Here is a 19,182-nt window from a genome sequence, read left to right on the forward strand (position 1 = left end):
ATAAATTCGCTTCTTCTCTCTTCCAGGTATACACTACCCACATACTTCTTTTTGAACTCTGAGAGGAAGAAGTCCCAGGTTATTAGTTCTTGTTGCACTTCACTAGACACTGTATCCCACCATTGGTAAGCATCATCTTATAGTAGAGATACAGTAGCTTCTAGGTTTTGCTCTGGAGTGCAGTGGAGTTGCTTTAAAACCCTTCCTGTTCTGTTCAACCAGTTTTCGGCTGCAATAGAATCATCTTCTCTCTTGCCAAAGAAATCCACTGCTCCAAATTTTCCTAATCTTTCCAGATGTGATTTCTGCTGTGGAGGTCATAGTGGTGGTGGCATTACCCTAGCCATTTGTCAAAAAAACTCTACCATTTGCTGGAACATGGCCTGTGGAGGCTGAGCAGGCTCTGCTGGAGCTGGTGGAGCAGATGGAGCAGGTTCTCCCCTACCCCCAGTCTTAGCTGCTGCAGGTGGAGCATGACTCTCCACTTCCTCCTCAACTACTCTCTGTGGTGTGGGGTCCATATCCTAATCAAAATAACAAAGACAAACAGATCTGCATTAGTGTCACCTCGACTCTTACAAATACAATGCATGGTATGGACTCGATCTAGGCCCAGAAATGCCTAAACCGTGCTCTGATACCACTAAATGTGACACCGCTTACCCGTCTACAGTATAGCTGAGTAAGATATGTCACACAGTGTACCTGAACACCCTATTTTATTTCAATCATTTTTATTCTTTCTTAATTTATTTTTATTCATAGTTATGAAGTACAAATTGTAAAATATAATTCATTTAAGTCATTAATTGAAATTATAAATTTATTTGAGGTTTCGCAAATTTTATAGAAAATCTGGCAGAGTACCGGCTAAAAATGGAGAAAACAGTTCTTCAGAACCTGTGAAAAACACTTCCAATAAGTTTTCAATCATTTCCAAACTCCATTTTATCAACAAAGTCTCAATATTTCTCAACAATACTTCCATTTCTCATTCATTCATTTCACATGATATTCATATACAAGTCATAAATAAATACTCAATTTTTCATTTATAAACACAAATTTCCACTATTTACATTAATACCAAAATATATTACATAAGTCTCAATTATACATGAGAAAATAAAAGTTAATTACAAAATACCAAAATGAAACCTAGTGTCCTACTAATGCACTGAAGTTGGTGAGGTGACACAGATACTATGCAGAATTATAGATGGCCTCACCTAGTCTGTGGTCTACTGGGCTTTCTGTCAGTCTCTCCAGAACCTACGCGTGGCAAAAAGCAATGTGCTAAGTAGTAATGCTTAGTGGTACCAATAATAAAATAAAAAGAACTAAAAAGATAATAAATATGCAGTGAATGTATTGATGTCTCATGCAGATAAATTTTCGATAATTATTTATAGTCTTATTTATTTTGTACTTGTTATATTCATTATTTTATTAAATTTATCAACTTTCATTTTTGGTTGCCAAAGTAACCTATATTGGATGACTGGACTGGATAAACGGGTAAACTGGCACTGGGTATCAAGTACCTCAGGCCGTCACACCATCGGTCACATATGTATCTCCCGATGTGCAATAGAATAACTAATAAGCTGTAGTAAACATTGGCCACAAGGCCAAGTATCATCACAGTGTCAGAATGGCTAAAATCCATAAAATCACAGAATGGCATAATACCATGTGTAGTACTACTAACTGAACCCTATTGGCATGCCAACCTATCCAAACCAATCTTACTAGGTGTACTAGGGCATGTTATACTTTTAAATTTTACAATTCTTTAAATTGAAGTTTAAGTGTTACTATCCATTTCATTAGTCAACTAAAATGTTGACTTTTGCATAGACAATAGGTACATTGGTTCTAATATTCCCAACATACCACATTTTGTATTCTAAAGTTATTGATATTGGTTATCAATACCATTTCAAAGCTTAGTGTTATTTATTCACAATTTTCAGATTTCAAGCACTAAGTTTACTGTTCCATTGGTCATTTATACAGTAGGAATTTGGCAAAATTGTCTTCATGAAAGTTGTTCCTTATTGTGTCTAGTTACATTTATTTTTTGGAATCACTCCATTTGGAGTTTTGTAACTCAAGTTATGGCCTAAACACCATAACTGGCCGGATTGTAAATTTTCCAAATTTTCTGGACATAACCAAATCTATAGTGTTTTGTACACTGACTGCAGGTTAGTTTTTGAACATGTTATGATCAAAATTTGGGTTTTGTTTCTTCATGAAAGTTGTAGGTCTATGTCTCATCTATTTGCTGGTAAAATTTCAGGTCAATTGGACTTTTCTAGACTGAGTTATGATGAAATAAATAAACACTATTTATTTGGTAATTTTGCCCAGGCACAATGCAAGTCACTTGGATTAAGGCAATTTTTAGGTCAACTTGGTTTTGTTTTATGGATAGGGTTTCTTCACAAAAGTTGTGCCATTATGTGTCTAGTTTCATACCCAATTGGCCTTGTACCAATTGAACCTCTACAACTCCATTTATAGCTACCCAAACCTACTAGACTCACACCCAGTCCTACAGGTCACCAAGGGCAACATACCTAATTTCAACTCTAACATCCTTACTCACTTCAATTCCTCCTCACACACATTCAAATGGTCACTAATTGACCATTAAAAAATTAACATACTATTACATGAGCAAACCCTAATGTTGTTCAAGTGTCCATATTTTTTTCAAGTTCTTTCATGCATTCCACTTGCATTTCACTTATACAAACTTATTCAATCACTCATCTCATACCAAGGGCAGCTCATAACCACTTTGCTATCAAGCAAAATCATCAAACCCTAACCAACCCTAGCTGCCGAAATTATAAGGGTGCATACACACACATTTTTATGTTGTTTTCTTACATTTCCTACTTATTTTATGCCATTAAACATGAATAAAATCAAAAGTAGTAAGAGTTTGGACACTAACCACTTGGAGTAGAATTTCAAGCTAACAAAACTTCCTTTTTCCTTCCTCTTCTTGCTGCCTAGTAGTGATTTAAGGTGTGAGGATCAATTTTAGTGAAAAGCTTGAGTGGTTTCAAGGTGGTTTGGTGGGTGGTTTCAAGCTTGCCTTAAGCTTTCATGGTGGTTGGGGTGGGAGTAAGGGTTTCGGCTGCTTTGGTTTGGGGAAGAAAAAGATTGTTTTTTTCTTTTTTTGGTGTTATTTATCTTCTTTTATTACTTAATTTAGTGGCTTTTAAATGTGATTGGTGGAAAAGGGCTCAATGACATCATGTGATGTCAAAATTGACATTTAATCTCATTTTTTTTTCTTTTATTCTTTACTCATTTTCAATTTAATTTTTAGCAATATTTATTCACATTTTGTGTCATGAAAATTATTTACTTAGCTGGATAAGTCGGCCAAAAATCATCTCTGAAGACAAAATGATCAAAATACCCTCCATTTGGCTTAACAGACCAAAATTGTCTCTACTGATTGAAAATTTTTTCTAAGCATTTTCTTGGCATTCTAATGCTTTAGAAACCTCAATGACCCTTCTCTGGAGTTCGAAAAATTATTTTATGAATTTTCTCCTAGGTCTAGGGCTCCTAGTTGCAAGGACCGCAACTTCCCATTGGATTACCCATCGCTAGGGCACCGGCTCATTTAACTTGGTTGTATTTTATTTCTAAAATTTTTCCTAAATTTTTCTTATTAATATTTGAGTTAATTATGGTTCCTCACTTTAGTTTAAATATTTTTTCAGACGTTCTAGTCGTCCGGACTGACACCAATCACCGAAACAGTAGAATGTATGGAATTGCTACAGTGAGGGTGTTACACACTGTCTACATATTATACAAATTAATTACATCACAAACTTACTCAATGAAATTTCTTAATTTGAATTACAATATAAGAAATAATTAAAACATAGAAAATACATTATATGCTTAATGTGAGCCCTATCTACATGCATTGCTGAAGAGGTGACAACTTTGAACTCTTTTGACACTTTTGTAGATCTGGACTCCAAAAATCTCAGACAATTGTCTACTGGATTTACCTTCAGTACCTACGCGAGGAAACAATTCATCGCACTAAGCATTTCTGCTTAGTGGTGCAATAATGCAACAATGAAATAATATTGTAAGACCCCTTACTCATCTATAGTGTAGCCGAGCAAGACATGTCACACTCGGTGCCGGAACATCCTATCTTATCTTACTTTATTCTTTTAATAATTTGTTCTCGTTATATTTTAATATCAACTATTTTCTTAAGGAGAAACCGACGGAGTTTCTCGTATTTCTATTACCATTTGGCGTATTTCACTATTTACCTGCTTGAAATTTTCAATAATATTTTACAATGAAAATATCATTCATACTCATCATAGTCATCTCATATTCCATTCTTGCAATTCACATACTTATTTGTACAAATTCATTCATGCTTATTACATGTATCAAAATTCTCAATTTCATTAGTTTACATAATTTGCAAACTAATTGCATAAATTCATAATTTTCATCAGGTGCATATTACATACAATTTCCTAATTTTCATTACAACATAATAAATAATTATAATTACATAATATGACTAATGTAAGCCCTATCTACATGCATTGCTGAAGAGGTGGCAACCTTAAGCACTTCTGACACTTCTGCAGATCTAGACTCCAAAAATCTTAGTTTAATATTCGCTGGGCTTTACCTTTAGTACCTGCACGAGGAAACAAATCCATCGCGCTAAGCATTGCTACTTAGTGGTGCAATAATATAACAAAAAAATAATATAGAATAAAAAAAAAATGGATCAAAATTTGGATACTCTAGAATTTAATCTAATTTCATATAATACTTTTAGTATTAACTATCCTTTGTTCTAATTTATTCCTCTTCAGAAGCGCTCAATTCTTTCATAATAATTAAATTGTAATATCGTTCCAATTCATTTCAGTTCTTTCTGCTAAATAACTAATCTAATTTATTTTAAATATTCTTACTCATTTATTTAATTGCTAATATTTTCAGTTGCTAATATTTTTAACTTATTTCAATAAATTTCACTGCCCAAGTAGCCTATAACAGGCTGACTAAACTGGATAACGGGTTGTTGGCACTAGGCACCGTGGTGCCTTGGGCCGTCATACCATAAGACACAAAACGTCAACCACGTATGCAATCAGTAAGGCTAAAAAGCCATGATAACACATAAGTATGGCTAAAAGCCATGATAACATATAATCGGGCATAAAAGCCATGAGTGTGGGCATAAATCCATGAATACAGGCATAAAGCCTTTCGTAGTACTGCTAAAACAATACCCTATTGGCATGCCAATCTTGTTAGTAGTATGCCCTAGAGCATATCATTTAGTATGTATCTTGTACATATTTTTATTAATAAAAGGCATTTCCACTTTTCCGTTTACATAATATATTTATGTGTAATAGAAAAGGTCCATTGATATTTTGTTAGAAATATTATTCTTAAGTTGTTAAGAATATGAGTGACAATATTTCTAGCACAAAGTATCATAAATAGGTTCACAATCGAGGATACTTCATAATAAGGACATGACTTATCCAGAAAGATTGTATTCATGTTTGTTCCCAAGTTATTTATATGAGATATAAATAAGATGGAATGGTGAGTCTCATGCCATATAATAAACATGATAGGCACTTATAAATGATAAGTAGGTCGAACCAGTGACACTTATGACAAGCACATGGAGTTTACTCTTGTCAATGTTTTGTCATAAATCATATCAGTGCATATAATCTTTAGACCTGAGATAGCATATTTATCTTGTATATAGGTAGTTTGAGTTTGATACTGCTTTCATACTTGTACTATGTATGGGTATATGGGCATTTGTTGGCTCCTACTAGTTATATATGGAGGTAGGTGTTGATCAAGATGGAATCTGTTCCTCTAAGTAAATAGAGATAAAATCCTATGTTCATTTAATTGTTCTTGATGTTTCAAGTTCCTGGCCAGGACAGATAGATTTATTCGAGAAAAGAGTTTCGATGAGAAAATCTTTTAATCAAGAACTGGAATTAAAAGAGAACATAATATTCATAGCAAATGGAGTTTGACATAAACCATGACTCGGCTTGAGTTGGGATTTTGTAACAGAGAGATTCTAGTGCATGGTAACATATGATTATAGGTTCATTTAAGGTAAACCTTATTACTAATTGGGTGGCCATGGCATGCTATGCTAGGTGTTAACCATGGTCTATGAGGTTCATAAAATGATTTAGAGAAATCATTTATGGTAAGAAAGAGTTCGATGATATTAAGAGTTGATATCATGTCTCATTGCCAATTAGTGATGAGCCTAGTAAGTCACACACATACACAAGTTATCACCTATTTAAATATGATTTAATTAATTAATTAAAGAGTTTAATTGATTAATTAAATAGATTTGGTTTGCAATTAAATTGCAAAGTCCCTAGCATGACTTGAAACCAAATCTAGATTATTGGATGTGTAGTATAAATTAAATTTATATTTAAAGTGTTTAAATATGAATTTAATTGATGAGAAATTAATTAATAGAGATTAATTAATTAATTTATATTTGATATAAATTAATTAGAAGAAGAAAATAATTATTTTGGGTTAAGACCTCAAAATTAAGACACGAGCATTTTTGGTCATTTCACGATTGTGACACGTGGCACCATGAGATGGTGACACATGGCATAACACATAAGCTTGCCAAATATTTTTTAATCATGTAAGATGATTAAAATCAAGATTAAATATAGGTTTGACACTTGGCACAATGTGATTGGGTCACTTAAACCTAGAGCTAATCAAAGGTGATATGTGGCTAGGGTTTAATGTGTTAACCTAGCTATTTAAGTGTGGTTATGAAAAGAAAACATAACCAGCAGCCTCTCCTCTCAATTGTCACGCCACTTTGAGCCTCTCCAGCTATTTCTCTTCATCTCTCATCAATTCAAAGAGATTAGCCATCAATCTCTTGAATTAAGAACACTAGAAATTGTTTCTAGTGTCCTGTTTACATCTCTAATCTCTTAAAAGGCAGAACTTGAATTTCTAATTAATAGAAAAGGCTTTAGAAGCTGTTCAAGGGCTGCCATAGGTGTTCTTGGTGTGGACAAGCTAGAGGGACAACATCTGGTGTCCTGAAGACGAATCTCAAAGCGCGAACACTGCAGCACATCAAGAGGTTAGTGTAATCGTTCTTGATTTAATCTAGGGTTCTAAAATTGATCTGATTAATTTTAAAATCTTAAATGGCAAATACAGATCCAAAAACATATTAAAAGAGTTTTAATATGTTGTTTATCATTGAAATCAAATAGATAAAAATAAATCTTGCATGGTGCATGTGACCCTAGGTGAAAATTTTTGAATTCAATGGTATAATCTTGTATTTTTCACGCTTCCGTTCCTTCAATTGGTATCAGAGCCACTATATTTGCCATTTAGATTGTTGATTATATAATTTAATTGTGTGTTTGATCATGAGATCAAGAGATTCATTGCTGGTTGGATCATGAGATGTGGCGTCACACATGGTGAAGCCACCATTGGTGGCGGCAACAATGGTTCCTTAGGTGGTTCAAGGTTTGGCTTTTAATTCTGCAATTGTTATATGATCTAAGGCCTATTCTTTGACTAATTAAAGTGTTTAATTAGTTGTTTTAATCACACAATTAAATTATGATTCAAATCAGAATTTTAAAAATTGTTTGAATGTGATTCAAATCTGAATTTTAAAAGTTGTTTGAATGTGATTCAAATCTGAATTTTTAAAGTTGTTTGAATCATATTTAAATCTGATTTTTTAAAATTGATTCAATAAAATTCAGATCTGATTTTTTAAGAAATATTTGAATGTGATTCAAATCTGATTTTTTAAAAAATGTTTGAATGTGATTCAAATCTGAATTTTTGAAGTTGTTTGAATGTGATTCAAATCTGAATTTTTAAATTTGTTTGAATGAGATTCAAATCTGAATTTTTAAATTTATTTGAATCATATTCAAATCTGGATTTTTAAGTTGAATATAAGATATTCAATTTAATTTAAGTATGTATGTTTTATTTAATTGTTAAATAGTGATATGCATGATGGATGATCATGGACTATAAAAGACCAATGTGATTGGATTTATTTCTTTTATGTTTCTTTGGGATTGTAAATTAATTAATTTATTTTAATTTATTTTGGGCATGTATTATTAAGTTTGTAATATTTTTGGGTTGTAATTTCATTTATTTAAGTTCTTGTAAATTCGCCTTGGTATGCCAAGGATTACTATGTAATATTGGATTGCAAGAAGTTCAAGGAGGTCAAGAGCATTGGTGGGACCAGTTGGAGGAATTCAATATCAAGTGTTGATTATGTACTCCTTCAGCAACTCTTGTAAAATGAATGAATGAAATGCACCTAGGAATGCCCTGATTCAATTCTTGGTGGCTCGATTGAATCCCTTAGAAAGTCCATGATCATACCATATTTACTGCTTATCCATGAATGCATGAGATGTATGGGAATGTATGCAATTATATGATATATGCATGCTAAATGGATAATTTACAAAGTGAGACCTTAATAGTAATTAGGATGGCTATAAAATCTTCCAAACAAATGATTAAGTTGGAAATGCTATAATTAAAGTAATTATAACATAAGCCCTCCATTGGGGCAATTATTTTAAGAAATTTTAAATAGTTGCATGAGATGCAATTAATTTAAGAGATTTTCTTAAGAATAATTGTTAAGCATGAGATGTTGTAAATATGTAAATGGTTTGGTGGCCAATATTGGATGTACCTGAGGACATTAAAATTATTTGCATAATTCTTGGCTCAATGGGATCAACTTAACTAATGCAAGATAAGTCAATAATGGATGTACACGAGATTTTGAGCATTAGGGGCTAGGTAAAGGATTGAACCTCACATGAGATGTGATGGGCAAGGAGTTGCTCACTTATAGTTTATTGTAATTCCAATAATGGATGTACCTGAGGATGATCAATAGAATTATAAGAATTCAATCACCCACTAGAAATCCATCCAACTAGGATTTCCGTTTTCTACTTTGGAAGTGTAGGATTCGCTAAGTTAGTGGGAGGACCAATTTGATTAAAAGACCATAATCATTTTGGTTAATTACATGATACATTTACTAATTAATCTGGTTATTTTCTGCGATTAATTTTCGATAAAAATGATCACAAAACAACCACCACCATCCAATATCCTTGCAAGCATACTTGATCACAATAGGTTGACAGGACCTAATGCATGTCGATTGGCTAAGAAATTTGAAACTGTTCTTATACCTTGAACATATAGGATATGTTCTAGATTCAAATGTTCCTGGTCCCTTACCTCCAGAGGCCACACAAGAGGAACATGAAACTTTGGACAAGTGGAAGGAGCATGATATGAGAGCTAAGTGTTACATGCTTGCTTCCATGAGTAAAGAGTTACAGAAGCAACATGAGAACATGCAGAGTGCTAGTGAGATCCTCCTTCACCTACAAGAGTTGTATGGTGAGCACAGCAGGAATGCTAGGTATGAGATATCTAGACAGCTATTCCGTATGAGGATGTCTGAGGGACAGAATGTTGGGGATCATGTCCACAAGATGATTCGGCTGATTGAGCAGTTGGAACATCTTGACTTCAACATGGATTTCCAACTACAAACGGATTTGATCCTTCAGTCCCTTCCTTAGTCTTTTGGGAATTTTGTGACAAATTTCCATATGACTAAACAGGAATGCACCTTAGCTGAATTACTCAACATGCTGGTTATTGCCCAAAAGAATATGCCAGGCAATAAAGGAAAAGAGGTAGCTTTGGTTGCATCTTCTTCTGCTGGAAAGTCCAACAAGAAGAAGGGCAATAAGAAAAAGAAACCTCAGATTCCTGGTCCTTCCAAGAAAATAGCTAAACAGAAAAGGAAGACCAAAGCTGACAAAGGCAAAGGAAAGTGTTTCCACTACCAACAGGAAAGTGTTTCCATTGAAAACAGGAAAGCGTTTCCATTGCCAGTAAGAAAATGTTTCCACTGGCCAGAGTATAGCAATCTAAATGAATGCAATGCCGTGGTGAAAACCAACTCAAGTTCAAAATATATTTGGCACTTAAGGTTATGTCATGTTGCAGAAGATAGGATTACAAAATTAGAGAAAATGGGGATTCTATCCTTATTGGACTCTGAGCCTACTCCAACTTGTGAATCTTGCCTTCAGGGCAAAATGACTAGATCACCCTTTGTTGGACAGGGGCTAAGAGTTGAAAATATTTTGGAGCTAATAGATAGTGATGTATGTGGTCCATTTAAAGAAATGGCTAGAGGGGGCTTTCATCATTTCATTACCTTTACTGATGATAAATCAAGGTTTGGGTATTTGTATTTGATGAAATACAAACATGAATCTTTTGAAAAGTTCAAAGAATTTAAATCTGAAGTAGAAAATCAAACAGGAAAGAATATTAAAGCTCTTTGATCGATCGTGGAGGTGAATATTTGAGTAATCGAATTTGATGAATACTTGAGAGAGCATGGCATTGTTTCTCACCGACTCCTCCAGAATGCCACAAATGAATGGTGTATCTGAAGGAGAAATCGTACCCTATTGGATATGGTACGTAGTATGATGAGCTATACCGATATGCCAATCTCCTTTGGGGATTTGCATTAGAATCACTTTGTATATTCGAATAGGATTCCATCAAAATCGCTTTCTTCCACAACTTATGAGATATGGCATGGAAGAAAACCAAGTCTTAAGCATGTTAAGATTTGGGGTTGTCCAGCTTATATCAAAAGCTGAACACTGATAAATTGGAGACCAGATCAGAAAAAGGTCGATTTGTTGGATATACAAAAGATAGTTTTGGATATTATTTTTATTTGCCTAATTAACAAAAGGTTGTGATAAGTAGAGATTCCACATTTATTGAAAAAAAGTAAGTTCAAGAAGGAGGCAAAGGAAGGAACAAAGAGTAAGAATTGGAGAATTCGACCAACCAATGCATCGATGGATATAGATCCATCTAGTTAACCAATACCCATTGATGAAACATCTACACTGTTCCTCGTAGAACAACTGTGGTATCTCACCCACCAGTGAGATATGGTTTTCTTCATGAAGAAGAACAAGAGTTGTCTACTCATGAAGAAGTAGATCATGGAGATGATCCACTTACCTATGAAGAAGCTATATCAGATATAGAATCTTCAAAATGGATTGATGCTATGAAATCCGAGATTGATTCCATGTATAAGAATCAAGTTTGGGATCTTGTTGACCCACCTGAAGGTATTGTACCTATAGGGAACAAATGGGTTTTCAAGAAGAAAATTGGTTCTGATGGAAAGGTAGAGACCTATAAGGCAAGGCTAGTAGCAAAAGGGTTTCGCCAAAGGCAAGGAATCGACTATGAGGAGACTTTCTCGCCTGTTGCCATGCTTAAATCAATTAGGATTTTATTAGCAATAGCTGCATACTATGATTATGAGATTTGGCAGATGGATGTCAAAACAGCTTTTCTCAATGGATATATTGAAGAAAAAATTTTCATGGAACAACCTAAGGGATTTGAATCGCAAGATGGTTCCAAGGTATGCAAGCTAAAGCGATCCATTTATGGGTTGAAACAAGCTTCGAGGAGTTGGAACATCCGTTTTGATGAAGCCATTAAATCCTTTGGTTTTATCAAAAATGAGGATGAGCCATGTGTATATAAGAAGGTTAGTGACAGTGCTATCACTTTCCTTGTTTTATATGTGGATGACATACTGTTGATGGGTAATGATACAGGTATGTTGATGACTATAAAGGTATGGTTGTCAAATACATTCTCCATGAAAGACTTAGGAGAGGCAACCTATATTCTTGGGATTCGCATCTATAGAGATAGAGCGAAAAGAATAATTGGTTTATCCCAAAGTCTATACTTGGAAAAGGTGTTAAAGAGGTTTAACATGCTTGATTCCAAGAGAGGATTGTTACCAGTGAGACATGGTATCCACCTTTCTAAAGAGATGTCTCCAAAGACACCTGAAGAAAGAGATAAGATGGCCAGGATTCCATATGCTTCAGCTATTGGAAGTTTAATGTATGCAATGTTGTGTACTAGGCCGGATATCGCATATGCTGTTAGTTTGACTAGCAGGTATCAATCCAATCCAGGTTTGGAACATCGATAGTCACAAGAATATCCTTAAGTACTTGAGAAGAACTAAGGATTTATTCTTGATTTATGGAGGTGGAGACTTGCAATTGGATGGTTATACCGATTCGATTTCCAATCGATATCGATGATCGACAGTCTACCTCTGGAGATGTGTACATTTGTAATGGAGGTGCGATCGGTTGGAAGAGTTCCAAGCAGAGCACGATTGCAGATTCCACTATCGAGGTGAGTATATTCTCGCATCGATGTCGCAAAAGAAGTCGCTTGGATAAAGAAGTTCGTGACTGAACTTACAGTAGTTCCTTCCATTGAGTCAGCAGTTCCACTACACTGTGACAATAATGGAGCAGTCATACAGGCTAAGGAACTAAGGTCTCACCCAAAATCCAAACACATAGAAAGGCACTACCACATTATCAGATATATAGTTGGGCAAGGCGATATAGCCATGCAGAAAAATAACATCAGCTGAAAAATCCAGCTGATCCATTCACTAAGCCTATGTCACAGACTCAGTTAGACCGACATCTTGAGAAGATAGGTCTAAGATATTGTAATGAATGGCTCTAGTGCTAGTGGGAGATTGTTAGTAGTATGCCCTAGAGCATATCATTTAGTATGTATCTTGTACATATTTTTATTAATAAAAGGCATTTCCACTTTTCCGTTTACATAATATATTTATGTGTAATAGAAAAGGTCCATTGATATTTTGTTAGAAATATTATTCTTAAGTTGTTAAGAATATGAGTGACAATATTTCTAGCACAAAGTATCATAAATAGGTTCACAATCGAGGATACTTCATAATAAGGACATGACTTATCCAGAAAGATTGTATTCATGTTTGTTCCCAAGTTATTTATATGAGATATAAATAAGATGGAATGGTGAGTCTCATGCCATATAACAAACATGATAGGCACTTATAAATGATAAGTAGGCCGAACCAGTGACACTTATGACAAGCACATGGAGTTTACTCTTGTCAATGTTTTGTCATAAATCATATCCATGCATATAATCTTTAGACCTGAGATAGCACAGTTATCTTGTATATAGGTAGTTTGAGTTTGATACTGCTTTCATACTTGTACTATGTATGGGTATATGGGCATGTGTTGGCTCCTACTAGTTATATATGGAGGTAGGTGTTGATCAAGATGGAATCTGTTCCTCTAAGTAAATAGAGATAAAATCCTATGTTCATTTAATTATTCTTGATGTTTCAAGTTCTGCCAGACAGATAGATTTATTCGAAAAAGAGTTTCTGATGAGAAAATCTTTTTAATCAAGAACTGGAATTAAAAGAGAACATAATATTCATAGCAAATGGAGTTTGACATAAACCATGACTCCAGCTTGAGTTGGGATTTTGTAACAGAGAGATTCTAGTGCAAGGTAACATATGATTATAGGTTCATTTAAGGTAAACCTTATTACTAATTGGGTGGCCATGGCATGCTATGCTAGGTGTTAACCATGGTCTATGAGGTTCATAAAATGATTTAGAGAAATCATTTATGGTAAGAAAGAGTTCTGATGATATTAAGAGTTGATATCATGTCTCATTGCCAATTAGTGATGAGCCTAGTAAGTCACACACATACACAAGTTATCACCTATTTAAATATGATTTAATTAATTAATTAAAGAGTTTAATTGATTAATTAAATAGATTTGGTTTGCAATTAAATTACAAAGTCCCTAGCATGACTTGAAACCAAATCTAGATTATTAGATGTGTAGTATAAATTAAATTTATATTTAAAGTGTTTAAATATGAATTTAATTGATGAGAAATTAATTAATAGAGATTAATTAATTAATTTATATTTGATATAAATTAATTAGAAGAAGAAAATAATTATTTTGGGTTAAGAACTCAAAATTAAGACACAGGGGCATTTTTGGTCATTTCACAGTGTGACACGTGGCACCATGAGATGGTGACACATGGCATAACACATAAGCTTGCCAAATATTTTTTAATCATGTAAGATGATTAAAATCAAGATTAAATATAGGTTTGACACTTGGCACAATGTGATTGGGTCACTTAAACCTAGAGCTAATCAAAAGGTGACATGTGGCTAGGGTTTAATGTGTTAACCTAGCTATTTAAGTGTGGTTATGAAAAGAAAACATAACCAGCAGCCTCTCCTCTCAATTGTCACGCCACTTTGAGCCTCTCCAGCTATTTCTCTTCATCTCTCATCAATTCAAAGAGATTAGCCATCAATCTCTTGAATTAAGAACACTAGAAATTGTTTCTAGTGTACTGTTTACATCTCTAATCTCTTAAAAGGCAGAACTTGAATTTCTAATTAATAGAAAAGGCTTTAGAAGCTGTTCAAGGGCTGCCATAGGTGTTCTTGGTGTGGACAAGCTAGAGGGACAACATCAGTTGTCATTAATACGAATCTCAAAGGAGCATACACTGCAAAGACATCAAGAGGTTAGTGTAATCGTTCTTGATTTAATCTAGGGTTCTAAAATTGATCTGATTAATTTTAAAATCTTAAATGGCAAATACAGATCCAAAAACATATTAAAAGAGTTTTAATATGTTGTTTATCATTGAAATCAAATAGATAAAAATAAATCTTGCATGGTGCATGTGACCCTAGGTGAAAATTTTTGAATTCAATGGTATAATCTTGTGTTTTTCACGCTTCCGTTCCTTCAAATCTATCCAATCTGACATACAAGTCTAGGCAATACATGGGCACATAGTACCATTAAATGTTCATAGTTTCATTATTTCATTATAGGTTCTAATTATAATTCCTAGCATTTAATCATTTCCATAATAGAAACATAAATCTCTAAGTTTAATACTTACATAATTTATGCATTCATCATAAGTTATATATACTCATTATGTTAACCCTAATGATCACAATTCAAAACAATGGTTCTCATTCACCATTGTACTCAAAATACTTTTTCTTGTCCTTTCTCTCATAATGGGAACTAAAGTCTTATTTATACATTTATTTATTCATTGCCCTATTTATATAAATTATTATTCATATTCCAAGTAGTCCATGAATATTTCGTAGATTTCAAATTTAGCTAAATTTTCCTTAAATCCTAGTGTCACTCAAATTTAAAAATTTAAATCAACTATTTACATTATCTATATCTTAACCATTACAATAGCTTTCTAATTTATTATGCCCTTTCCTATGTCATTGGGATCACTCAACTTCACCATTCACAATTTACCTACGACATCCTATATTAACAATTATAATGGTTTTTATAGTTTATGTTTCTACTTCACATAATTTAGTGGTTACTATTCATTTGACAATTTCCATTCAAAGGTTGACTTTTTGATTCATAATAGATTTGATAAGCCTAAGTTCACTAATATACCACATTTTACATTTTATTTTTATTGGCATTGATTTCCAATATCATTTCAAAGCTTGTTTTATGTTATTGAAAATTTTCAAATTTCATACCTGAAGTTTACTGTTCCATTGGTCTAAGCTACAGTGAGAATTTGACAAACTTTTCTTCATCAAAGTTGTTTCTTTATGTGTCTTCTTTAATTTCATTTTTGAATCACTCTATTTAGAGTTTTCTAGCTCAAGTTATGGCCATTTTACCATAACTGGCCGAATTGACTTGTACCCAAAATTTCTGGGCAAACCTGGTTCTGCTAGATTTGGTAACTTGACTTTACTGGACAATTCCATTAAGTTCTGGTCAAAATTTGAGATTATGTTTTTCATGAAAGTTGTTCTAAATTGTCTAATCTTTCCATTGATATAAAATTTAGGTTATTTGATCATTTCTACACTGAGTTATGACCATTTGAACAAATACTATTTATTTGGTCAATTTCTAGGACTAGCAGGTTGGTTACCCAGATTTAGTCAATTTTTAGGGTATCCTAAGTTTGTTTTTTGGGCAAGGTTTCTCCATTAAAGTTGTGTCATTATGTGTCTAGTTTCACCTCCAATTGGCTTTACACCAATTGAAGTTTTACAATTCCAGTTATTGTTATCCAATCACACTGAACTTAAGTCTAGTGATTTTGGCACCTTAAGGGCAGTTTACCAAATCAAACTTCAATGCCCTAATTCACTTTAATTTATAGTTAAATCTTACTAAATGGTCACTAATTGACCATTAAAATGTTCATGAACCATTAAATGAACAAAACCCTAAATTTTCATAAAACCTTAAATCCCAAATTCACAAATCTTACATTATACTCACAATTAAAGTTTTCAATTCACTTATACATGTCAAGGGATAGCCCTACACCATTTTAAATCCATTAAAAGCTATCAAACTGAAGAAGATTTAAGGCTACCGAAAATTGGATAGTGTTCCTACATGCATATTTTTACATAATTTTTTCAATTCTTAGTTCAATTCCTAGTTCTAATCAAGAATTAAAAGAGAGAAAGAAAGACTCTAGCACTAACCTCTTTGAGAGCTAACCCCAAGCTTGATAAAATTCTTGGTTTCCCTTCCTTTGTGCTGCCTCAAGCTAGTTCTAATTACAAGGGTCAACTTTAATGAAGATACGAAGAAGTTTTATCATGTGGTTGTAAGAGAGTTCTAGTGAGAAGAGAGAGTAAAAATGGAGGTGTGTGTGCAGAGAGATAGCTTCGGCTGGATAGGGAAGAAGAAGGCAGAAAATAATTCTTTTATTTGACTTCTTTATCCCATTTTGAATGCATTTAAATGTGTTGTTAAATGGTGATTGGTCCATGAGTTTTTACTGCATCATTCTCACATGAGCATGATGTCATAAATGGGGTATTTATTTCCATTTTCTTTTTCTTTCTCCTTCACTCACTTTGAATTAAATTTTTAGCAATATTGATTCATATTTTATGCCATAATAATTATTTACTTAACTGGACAAGTTTTCCAAAAATCATCTTTGAAGACGAAATAACCAAAATGCCCTCCATTTGGCTTATTGAGCCAAAATCGTCTGTACAGATCGAAAAAAATTTTTAAGCCTTTTCTTGGCATTCTAAAGCCATAGAAACCTCAATGACCCTTATCTGGAGTCCCAAAAATTATTTTATGAATTTTCTCCCAGGTTTAGGGCTCTTAGCTGCGAAGACTGCAACTTCCCACTGAGTTACCCATCGCTAGGGCACCGGCTCATTTAACTTGGTTATATTTTATTTCTAAATTTTACCTAAATATTTCTTATTAATATTTGAGTTATTTATGACTCCTCACTCTAGTTTACTTATAGTTTCAGTAATTCTAGCTGTCCGGACAGACATTGGTCACCTGAACAGTCGAATGTACAGACTAGCTAAAGTGATGGTGTTACAATTCTCCCCCCTAACAAAAATTTCGTCCTCGAAATTTACTCGGTGTAAATAGTCAAGGAGCTACTACTTCCTTATTTCTTCACCTTACCAGAGAAAACAGATCTGCATTAGTATCACCTCGACTCATATGAATGCAATGCATGTTATGCACACTATTCCATTCCATCTATCTATGCCTAGGAACGCCTAAACCGTGCACTGATACCAATAAATGTAACACCCCGTACTCGTCTATATTGTAGCCGAGCAAGACATGTCATACTCGGTGTCGGAGCACCCTATCTTATCTTGCTTTATTCTTTTAATAATTTGTTCTCGTTATATTTTAATATCAATTATTTTCCTACGGAGAAACCAGCGGAGTTTCTCCTATTTTTATTACCATTTGGCGTATTTCACTATTCATCTGCTTGAAATTTTCAATAATATTTTACAATGAAAATATCATTCATACTTATCATAGTCATCTCACATTCAATTCTTGCAATTCACATACATATTTGTACAAATTCATTCATGCTTATTACATATATCGAAATTCTCAATTTCATTAGTTTACATAATTTGCAAACTAATTGCATAAATTCATAATTTTCATCAGGTGCATATTACATACAATTTCTTAATCTTCATTACAACATAATAAATAATTATAATGCACAAATTACATAATATGACTAATGTGAGCCCTATCTACATGCATTGCTGAGGAGGTGACAACCTTAAGCACTTCTAACACTTCTGCAGATCTGGACTTCAAAAATCTCAGTTTAATATTCTCTGAGCTTTACCTTCAGTACCTGCGGGAGGAAACAAATTTATCGGGCTAAGCATTGCTACTTAGTGATGAAATAATATAATAAAAAAATAATATACAATAAAAAAAAGAAATGGATCAAAATTTGGATACTCTAGAATTTAATCTAATTTCATATGATACTTCTAGTATTAACTATCCTTTGTTCTAATTTATTGTAACAGCCCAATCCGTCTCCAATCACTATTGTCCGCTTTGGCCCGTGGGCCTCACGGATTTGTCCCTTGGGAGGTTTCCCAAAAGCGCGGTAACTAGGTGAGGAAGGCTCCCACATATATGGCCCAAATCTTTTCTTCCCGTTTTCAATGTGGGACACGAATCCACCCCAGTGCATAGCTGGTTGAACAAGCACGTCCCAACCCCATCCCTGGGTCGTGACATTTTTTCCTCTTCAGGAGCGCTCAATTCTTTCATAATAATAAAATTTTAATATCGTTCCAATTCATTTCAGTTCTTTCTGCTAAATAACAAATCTAATTTATTTTAAATATTCTTACTCATTTATTTAATTGCTAATATTTTTAGTTGCTAATATTCTTAGCTTATTTCAATAAATTTCACTGCCCAAGTAACCTATGACAGGCTGACTAAACTGGATAATGGGTCGTTGGCACTGGACACCCCAGTGCCTCAGGCTGTCATACCATGGGACGCAAAACGTCAACCACGTATGCAACAGTATAGCTAAAAAGCCATGATAACACATCAATATGGCTAAAAGCCATAATAACATATAATCGGGCATAAAAACCATGAGTGCGGGCATAAAGCCATGAATAAAGATATAAAGCCTTTCGCAGTACTGCTAAAACAATACCCTATTGGCATGCCAATCTATCC

The sequence above is a fragment of the Hevea brasiliensis genome, chromosome 6, assembly GCF_030052815.1.
Source record: "Hevea brasiliensis isolate MT/VB/25A 57/8 chromosome 6, ASM3005281v1, whole genome shotgun sequence".
In the NCBI taxonomy this organism is placed as follows: Eukaryota; Viridiplantae; Streptophyta; class Magnoliopsida; order Malpighiales; family Euphorbiaceae; genus Hevea; species Hevea brasiliensis.